Source organism: Emydura macquarii, unplaced genomic scaffold (assembly GCF_026122565.2).
Source record: "Emydura macquarii macquarii isolate MOO-44397 ecotype Brisbane River unplaced genomic scaffold, CSIRO-AGI_Emac_v2 contig_1253, whole genome shotgun sequence".
Classification (NCBI taxonomy): domain Eukaryota; kingdom Metazoa; phylum Chordata; order Testudines; family Chelidae; genus Emydura; species Emydura macquarii.
The window spans coordinates 20,546,348-20,556,358 of NW_027131390.1; positions in this window are offsets into that span (position 1 = coordinate 20,546,348).

The window sequence follows — 10,011 nt, forward strand, 5'->3', positions numbered from 1 at the left end:
TATCCTCCTACCTGCTGCAAACTCTACCTTTTGGGGGAAGAAATATACCTGCAAGCAGGTGTGGAAGAGTTGATGCACTAGAGCAGGGGTTCTCAACCGGTGGTACACGTACCACTAGTGGTACGCGGAGGAAGGCTTGGTGGTACGCGAGACGTACCTGCTGCTGCTGCCGCCGAATTCGGCAGCCAGGATTCGGCGGAGAGTATTGTTCCCCGCAGCGCATTCCACTGTTTCTCCTTTTTTTTTATTCCAGTACTACTTGGGTCGGGACCAGTGGTACTTGACCTGACTTGACTGGTACTGGGGAAAAAAGGTTGAGAGCTGCTGCACTAGAGAGTTAAAACTGCAAAATAGCTTTCATTACACCACCAGATTTTCACATGCTCATGACTCTCTAAAACACAATTAGGACTCAGACCAAGGATGGAATATGTATCTTGAAAGTGTCAAGGCTCAGTGCTCCCCACCCCAATCCATTTCTGAGTTACAGAAGTGATGGGACTTTTTGTGTGCAATTTAAATTATAACTCCTGCTTCTAAAACAGTTAAAGCAAAAATGTATGAGATTTTAAACTTTTCAGGGGTATAGTCCTTAATCATAATCTCAACATTTATGCAATGCTTTACATTGCCATAGTACTGTATGAACATGGAGCAAATGCTCTTTGCTCTATTTAGTGGAAGGAAGTGGGAATTTCCTTCTCCCTTTCTCTTGCTGACTGTCCATTCCTTTACCTCTAACCCAAATAGGAAGCGATGATAAAAGCTTCGTTCTGTGCCTTGTTAATTTACTTGTGTGTTAAATCCTTGTCACCTACCTTGTTTGCTTTTTGCCTTTTGAGATTGTAAATCTCTGGGGGCTTGGATTGTATCGCTATACAGTGTCCAGCACAATGGCACCTCAGTCCTGGTTAAGGCTTCTGGCTGCTATTGTCATACATAAATGTGACCAGAAATGGATGCCTACGCTAAAAATGTACAAGATGTGTGATACAGGCAGGTTATCTGCTGTAGCTGGAAGATACTTTATGGCTATCCTGAGTGTTCCTGTATAGAACTAGTACCCGTGTTTTGCACAGGTGCACTTTCAGATTTCCTTCCAGCATGCAGCAGCGAAGCAGGTAATGTGATCTGGAACATGGCTGAAAGCTTCAGAAGCTGGCATTCAAGGATGTGATATTAGGTTATGCAGGGGGCCAGATGGATGGGCACTGTGTGCTACACTGTCAATGGGGAAGACTTCAGCCAGTGTCACTTGTGGAGGGATAGTTACTCAAGTGCACATGTTCTGATGTGTGCAGTTTTACTGGACAGTGTTCGGTACTTAGCAAAGACTGTAATACTAAAACCTAGCCATTGTAACTGAAATATCAGCCTTTCTCTGCTGAGTTCTGTCCTGCTGGATGTTCTGTGCTCACATGTATTCTTTCTGCCTGTCCCTCTCCCCACATGCGGTGAGAAACAGCTGAAGCCTCAGTCTCTTATCTCTCCGCTTACCCTTCCTGGGATCTGTCCCTTTTGGTTATAATAATCCTCGTCTTTCTGTTTTTCTTCTCACTTGCATCCCAACGATCTGAAAGATGGTTTTTAAATCTGGTCCTAGGTGAAGAGATGTTCCCACCCCACAACTTGCATAGAGGGGAGAGGTGCTCCTCTTTGGCTAGTTGGGCAAACCCATGGATTATAAAGCACAAGGTGCTGGTAGTGACGAAACACAAACATTTCTATAAGTGATCCGGGGTCAGGCCCCTGTCATAGTCATGCCCAGGCAGACTGTTGTATTTGTGGCCGAGCAGCCTCCTGATGCTGTGGGGCATCTCTACAGAAAGCGAAGAACTAGCTGATAGCGATGGTTATTTAAGGCTGTTGACTATGAAAAATGTTTCCCATGCTATCAGGTAGCATACTGGGTTTCCAAACAGTTGGAGGTGACCCAGTCTTAGAACTGACTCAGTCAACACACAACAATTGACCTCCACCAGCCCTGCAGTTACAGTGTAGAGCAGATGCAGGCTTGAGCACAAAGACAGACAGACGAACCTCAAGGAAAGACTGAACAAGGAGCCATCAGGACTGAGCTGAAGTTAATGAAATGCCCTGTTGATAAAATGATACGAATGTGGGACTGCATAAGAAAAGGGAAAAAAAGTACCACAAGTTCTTTACAGAAGAGATGTTCTGTCAGCATGAGTGTTTATGAAAAGTGGGTCCCAGCTCTCTGGACTGGACAAGCACTATATAGACTGACCGTTGAGTGACACTTTCCTGTCTGATAATACATTTAACTTGTCTATAGGGTATAGACTGTGTGATATATTTTCCTTTTGCCTGTAACCTTATGTTTCCAAACTTTACTTTACTTGAATCTTTAACTCGAGCTTTGTTAAATAAACTTCAATTTTGGTTTTACTTAGGCACCTGTAAGTGCTTTGTGTTAAAGAGAGAGCTGAACGGAAGTCAAGCCAATAAATGGGCGGGGGGTACTGCTTCCACAGAGGTGGTGAATCGGTGCACATTGCAGTGGCCCAGAAAATAAGGGATTGGGCACTCGACTGTAACAAGGTGGGTTATGCTAATTCAGAGCCTGCAGTGGGAAAGAGAGGCTCATGGTGCCCAAAGTGGAGTGCTTATGTTGCTAGCTGAGTTGGGAGAATTTTTCCCAGTGGACATAGACAAGGCTGTCTCACTCAGTAAGCAGGTGGAAGTGGTTCACCTCAGCTAACTCCAGGAAGTGTCTCAGCCCCCAGTGAGCAGCTGAGATCAGTTTCTTCTGTACTCTTCTAGTCACTTCCTTATTTCCACAGTCTGGCCAAAAGCAAATACCTGGACCTATTGGCACAGCTCCTGGTCACAAGAGCAAGTTGGAAAATTACAAATCCCCATCATTCCTGCTGCCTCCAATTCTGAAGCTTTAAGGAAAACAAACCAGGGTTGCACTGACATAAAGATTGAACAGGGCAGCAAGGGCCTTGGGATATATTGAGCTGGAGTCAGCAGGGTCCAGCAAAGCCGTTTTGTTTTTCAAGTGCAGTGGCATTGTCCTCTTCACTCTTGCCAGCAGAATCCTTGAATGACTGAAAAGCATTTGCTGCTGTAAACCAGAGACTTGGCTGGACCACTTGAACCACTGGGGAGACCTTCACCCAGCTGCTTTCGAGGATGATAGGGTGAATTAATGACAGTTTCTAATGGTGTTAATTTGTCACATGGGACAGAATCTAGTGTTGCCCCATTTGTGGCTTTGCAGCATGATAGATCATTGTTCCAGCACTAGTGAAGAAATACTAACCAATGTGCTGCTCCCCTTTTGTTTGGAACACTTCTCAGAAGATCTCAAAACACTTGGCAAACAGCAATAGGCAAGTAAATGTTGTTCCTATTTTACAAGTGGGGGAATTGATGCACAGAGTTTAATGGCCTGATTCGTGGAGGTGCTGACCGCTTGCAGCACTGCATCAATGAGAATTGTGGGTGCTCAACTTCCCTGAGTATCCAGCCATACACACCCAGGATATCGTGACTTCTAGGGCTGGTCCTAGACCACATGGTGCCCCAGGCAAGGATTGTCTTTGGCACCCCCTCCCTCCCATTTTATGTTTGTGTAGATAGGGGCTCGATAGAGATCTCTAGCATCTCATTAAATGCATCCTTTATTAATTGCTACTTATGCTCTTCAAGTCTTAAAACACAAGTGTACTTTCACAATTATCGCAGCTGGGCTCACTTCACTTCACTTTGTTCTTCTATCTCACTCACTGACTGACTGATGACACCCCCCCCCCTTACACCGGGGAGGGCATGGCTGACAACATTCCAGGAGGGTCCAGGAAAATCTGGAAGGTTCCACAAGATTCTGCAAAGGTCCAGACCATTCTAGGAGGCTAGTTAAAAAAAAAATACATCTACATATATAATACCGGAAACATTTTACTTCAAACATTCTATTTTCCCTTTTGTTGCTAAAATAGAATGTTTGAAGTAAAATGCCCCTCACGTCTGGCACCACAGCAACTCGCCTCACGTCTGGCACCACAGCAACTCGCCTGGGTCTCTTGCCCCCAAATACAGCCCTGGCTCTAACCACTGTAGCACATTATTTCCATTTGCTCTACTCAGGTTTGACTTGTTCCATATGGGGCAGTCTTGTGTGTTTTGGAGCTGGGGCGCTGGTGAAGGTGATCATGAGTAGAACACAGATGGAGTCAGGCTGCACCAGTGCAATGTTTTCCCTGATACAAAAGCACTTCTAAGAGTCAGAATGGGGCAAGGGGACCAAGCAGTTTTCATCTGGAGTTAGGGATGGTGAATTTTGGAAGGTGATGTTAAACCCGCTGGGCTGAGATCATGGGTGGTCTGGTTTTGCTACATCAGTTACAAGTGAAGACCAAACTCCTCCCACCCTCCACTGTCCCTCGATTTGGGCACGTCTCTCTGGGTTGGTATCTTAGCTGAAGACACTCCACCTTGGTGCGATTTATTCTACTCAGACTTCACTGTTAAGGATCACACAGGCTTCCGTCCGCCTCATTGACAGTAACTGAGCTATTCTGTCTGTGCCCACCCTTCTGAGGAAAAGCAACACTTAACATTCATGGTGCTTTACCGATGTTAGCTAATTCAGCCTCAGAGTCTCCTGGCACACAGGTAAGTGTCAACAGTCCCCTTCTTTCAGATGGGTAAACTGAAGCTAGGGAAGAGAATTGACTTGGTCAAAGCTACTCGAGCACTGTGTGCAGGACCCGTGGCAGCCCTATGCAGCAAATGCAGCTATGAGGCTGGTTGACAGGCTCTGGCTTGTGCTACCACACTAAAAGTAGCTGCATAGACGGTGCTTTTTAAATTGTGACTCAACTGGAGCTCAGGCTCTGAAGCCCAGGGAGGGGGGTGGGACTCAGAGCCCGCACTCCAGTCCGAACTACACTGTTTACACCACAATTTTTAGTATGGCAGCGTGAGGTTTGTTGACCTGGGCTTGGAGGTTCGCTGCTGCAGGCTGTGTAGGTGTACGCTAAAAAGAGCTGGAATTAGAACTCAGCAGCTCCTAGTTCCTACTTCTGAGCTCAGCCCACGGGATCTATCCTGCCTCAAGGCATTCCTGTTTCACAATCCCTCATGACTTGCTGAGCCTTCAGGGCCCAGGACACCTGTCCTATTCCCATCAGCATAATAGTAGAAGAGCAGAATCCAGCTCGCAGACCCAATCTCTCCTCTGTGATGCACTGCAGCTACCCAAGGAGGCGGTTCCGTGTCCAGGAGGATCGAGACCACTCTCTTCACTTTCACAACCCCACTGACAGATGATTGTTCCATACCCTGGTCTCCTTTTAATATTTACAACCTGTGAATTACTCTTGGCACAGTTATAAGGCTGAGGATGGGCACAATACGTGGGATTTTAGCTACTGATAGTTAAAAGGGGGAAGTAATTTTTTTATAGTCCACCAATCGTTCCCTCCCCAAACCCTACTCCTTGACATGAACATGAGTGTGTTTGCAATTGCAAGGGTGTGCCTGGGATGCTGCACATGGAATTAAACTAGACCAGAATCCTGCTTTTCAAGAAGCTACACACTAATAGAGTGTAGGCCTGAGTTGAGGCCTACCAGTCTTGACTGGTTTCTTGGTAGCATCAGGGTTAATGCTTTGTGGTTAGACTTGTGTTTGCACAAAACACCCTGTGTCTAAGGGAAGCGTAAATAGCGTTTGGGTTTGTCCTGGGCCTTTGCCTAGAGTGACCATATGTTCTCAAAGGGAAAAGCAGATACTGTGTGGGACTGGGCCAAGCTCCCCCCCCCGCCCCTCCCCCGATGCTCCTGTGCGTGAACCAGCCTAGCCTGAGCCACTTGTCCCTACTGCTGGTGTGAGCCACTCGCCCGAGCCCTCTCGCATGCAGGGCTGGCATCACCACTTGCCCTCCTGCAAAATCTTTATGCCTTGCTAGGGGTCGCACCCCACTTTTTTGGCAAAACTGGGTGTTTGTCCTGTTTGCTGTTGACAAGGGCAAGAGCAAACGGGAGTGTTGCCAAAAATGTCCGGATGGCTTGGACAGAGCTTAAAAAAGGGGACTGTCCCAGCCAAAATGGGACATATGGTCACCGTGCTCTTGCCTCTTAGACTGTGTAAATGTGAACGCTGGACTAGAGCCCTACTAGAAGGAGTGGAACTGTCCCAGGCTGCTGTCATGGTAGTCAGAGTCTCTGGGTTTGGTATCTAGGAAATGCTGCTGGGTGTGCTTCCGGCTGAGAGCTGCTGCAATACCATTAAGTAGTTTCTTGTCAGCTCAGCCTTGTGTTGATGTCAGTTTGATTACAATAGTCACTGCTATTCATTTTACTGTCAAGGAATCCACGTCACCTTGCCACCTGTCCCAAATGTTTGTGTGGCAGTTTGTAAGTTATTGGGTTTGGCCCTTGCCCTGTGCTTGAAGAATCTAAAGTAGCCATGATTTATTGCAGTCTGGATGGAAAACAACAACAAAACTCCCTGCCCAACATGTGTGAGGGTTGCATATGCTGTGCATCACAGTGCTGCAGAAGCAGAACATGATACTGTCATTGGGAAGCTATATGGTGTGTGATGGTGGAAAGCCTGCTTCCCTCTCAGTTCCTGCCTACTCAGCAAAGTAGAGGCTGGGGCCACGATTTGAACCAATGCCGCCCCTTGGGCAAGACAGGGCACTAACCACTCAACAGTCAAATCAATGCTGCTATGAGCCTTTCTATGTGCAGTACGATTTGTGGTTTTTATATCCCTAGCACTTTCATTGTCTCCCAGGTTTAGGGAGTGAGCTCTCACTTTGAAAACACTGCATTTTACTTCGGGGGTTGGTTCTAGATTTGCAGATGGAGGGGTCCACAAACCACCTCTTATACTATCCTCAGCGGCCCAAAATTAGGTGATGCCCTGCTGCCAGCTGCCCCCTGAATACGCTTTCTCCAAACCCCTGCTATGGTTTAGCTGGAGGAGAGTTGCTCTCCAACCGCCAATTACACAGCCTCTGCAGTGCTCCCTTGAGGGATGGGGATAATAATCTGAGCCTCAGATGGGCTATCCCTTGTTGGTGCCATTGACCTGCCGTTCACTGCTGTTTCAGAATTCTTGGTAGTGAAAGAGGTCAGTGCTAAGCAAACATGCCAGTGTCCTTGCACGAGAGCTGCTGCTCATAAGTCTTGCATATCTCTGTTCAAGGTTTGTTGGTAAGATAAGCTGCTCAGCTGTTTGTTTGGATGTGCTTTTGGGTCCTTTCCCCATATTGTTCATGACTAATCTGGTTCTCATTTAGCAAAGCGATGTGGGACAAAGGAGACAGAACAGAGAGGGACCAAAGTGCTACGATGCACCTACAAAACCCTCTATAGCAGGTTCATGAGCAGTGAGAGGGATTGGAGGAGGCTTTAATAACCATGTGCATTCTTTGCTGGTTAAAGTTAGAGGTGGGCTTGAGCCACCAAGTTTGGGTTTGGATCTGAACTTTCTCAGCCTTGATGAAATTCAGGCCCAGTGTTTTAGTTCAGCCTGTGATAGAGATCAAACCAGCTGTTACATGTTGATTTGGGCCTGGATTCTCTCAGCATTTTAGGGGGCTCAGATCAGGGATTTAGTCTGACCCCATCTCCAGTTAAAAGGTTCCACTAATGTAGTGGAAGCTGTGTGAATGGGGATAATCTTGAGAACGGCCCCATCTGAACTCCTGCATGACATGGGTTGGAGTTGACGAGGGTGGTTTTTCTCCCTATTGCACAAGTAATTTAAAACTGGAAATTTTACTGTAGGGGACAATGCTGCATTGACTGGGGGAGTCTGTGGAATGGGTGAGGAACGCTAACAATGTAAGTCTTTTCCATCTTTAAGGTACATGCGTGTACAGACTATAAAAAGCCAAGTTTACTGGGCAGGGACTTTGTCAGGGTTTATTTCCTTACTTTTGACATCTGTATCCTGCAAAGCATGGGACATACAGCAATTGCCTCCGTGCAGGAAGCACAGACATCATCTGGACTGAGGGAGTGTTGATATTCAAGATAGATTAAAACCATAGTTAATAATACTTCAGCACTCTTGCCCCATCCATTGTTGGAAAATGCACTGGGCTGAGCAAACGCTGATAGGTTCTATAATACCAGGTGAGCCTTACAGTAGAATAATGCCACATCTGTGCTGTGGATTTTACAGAGGCATGGCTATGCTGCTCTAATGCCATAGGGAGACGCTTTCTTCAGTGACAGAAGGGGTTTTTCCGTCGCTGTACTTAATCCACTTCTCCGAGTGGCAGTAACTAGATTGACAGAGTTCTTCTGTTGACTAGGCTTAATTATGTCTCTCAGGGATGTGTATTTTTCACACCCATGAATGCACAGCTAGGTCAATCTCACCTTTACGGGTACACCAGGCCCAAATGCGCTTGTGGGGTTGCTGAAGAAATCTAGCAGCCTACAGAACTCTTCCTAGTAAACGCCACACACCGCCTCTTTGTTTGATAGCGCGTGTCTTTGTTGTTCAATGAACAGCCTTTCAGGGTGAGGTGGTGTTGCTCTTCTGAGCTGCGTCTGCATTGTGACAAGGCATTAAGACTTGCTGTGTGTTGTGTAGAGAACACTTATCAAAACAGGACTAATCACTGACTTGCCACCTCCCCCACTTACGTTTTACAGGGAAGGGCCTGATTCCCCTTTCACTGATTTTTCTGCCACTGTAACTCCATTGACTTCAAGTGAGTAACTCCTGATCTAGGTCAGTGGGGAGAGAGGAGAACCGTGTTCAGTGTCCTCTTTGTCATGGGTTTGTCTTTGGATGGTCTATGGGGGCCTCTACTGGCGGCTGTGCAAATTGCAAAGTGAGAGGGGAAGGGGGGTGAATGGGGGGAGAGAGGGATTGGGGATTATTGTGACACCACGTGAATCCATCAGTGCACTTGTCACATGGGATCCTTGGCTACATGCTTTGCTGCTGATTGCATTTCTGTTGTGTTCAAGCTACCTTGTTTGATCATTTCTCAGCCAAACACAGAGCACTTTGTTTTCCTCTCTCCCTCCCACCTTCACCAATATATAGGGATGTCTTCTAGAGTGCAATCTCATCCTTGCCACATCGTGACAAGCTGTGATTGCAGCTCAAGTAGACATACCTGAGCTGGCTTTAATCTAAATATTTTGGGTCCCAGAGGGGTCTAGCTGTGGCAGCTCGTGCTTCTGGGATTCTGGCAGTGCTTGTACGGAGAGTGCTGAAGTTGGTGCTACCGCAGCTTCACAGCTTTCATCTTGCTAATTCAGGGGATGGAGCAAACTCGGGTACCTCAACGTGAGCTGAAGTCACACCCTGTGATGGCAGTATAGACATACCCACAGAGAGTGGTGCTGACCCTGCTTTCACTGAAGTCAGTGGGAGCAGGAACAGGATCCAAAGGATTAGCTGGGAATCAAATAACTATCCTGGGGATATGCATCCCAGGGAGGGCAGATGCCTCTAGAGATCACGGTTTCTCTGAGACCTCAGCTAGGGGACCCTCTCTTTCTTTCTAACCGCACATGTCATTCCCTGAAAACTTCTCCCCACCTTCCATTTAGTCTTGAGAGCAATACAATAAAATGATTTAAATGGTATTTTTAAATTATGGCTGCTTGGAAATTCTCCATTAAAACCTTTTCCCCCCCAACTGACTACTGGGGTTTTTGACTGACTAGACTTTTTCATGAAATGTGTCTGCTTTCCTGAACATGTGTTGATGTTTTGTTGGAAAAACTGGACCCGAAAACCAAAATATGACTATCAAATTTTCCACTGAAAATTTAGAGGCAAAGAAACCAATGAAACAAACCAACAATTTGTTTGCTTCTAAATTTTCATCCCCCTCTCCATTTGTTGACCAGATCTAGACTAAATCTCCTAGTTTTCTCTTCCTTTTAGGATTGATTTGTGGTTTGCTGCTACCCTCTTCTGCAACCTATGTGGGAGCCTTAGACAGTTCCAGTTTAAAAGGTTATCAATAATATTGATAATTAATAATACATTACT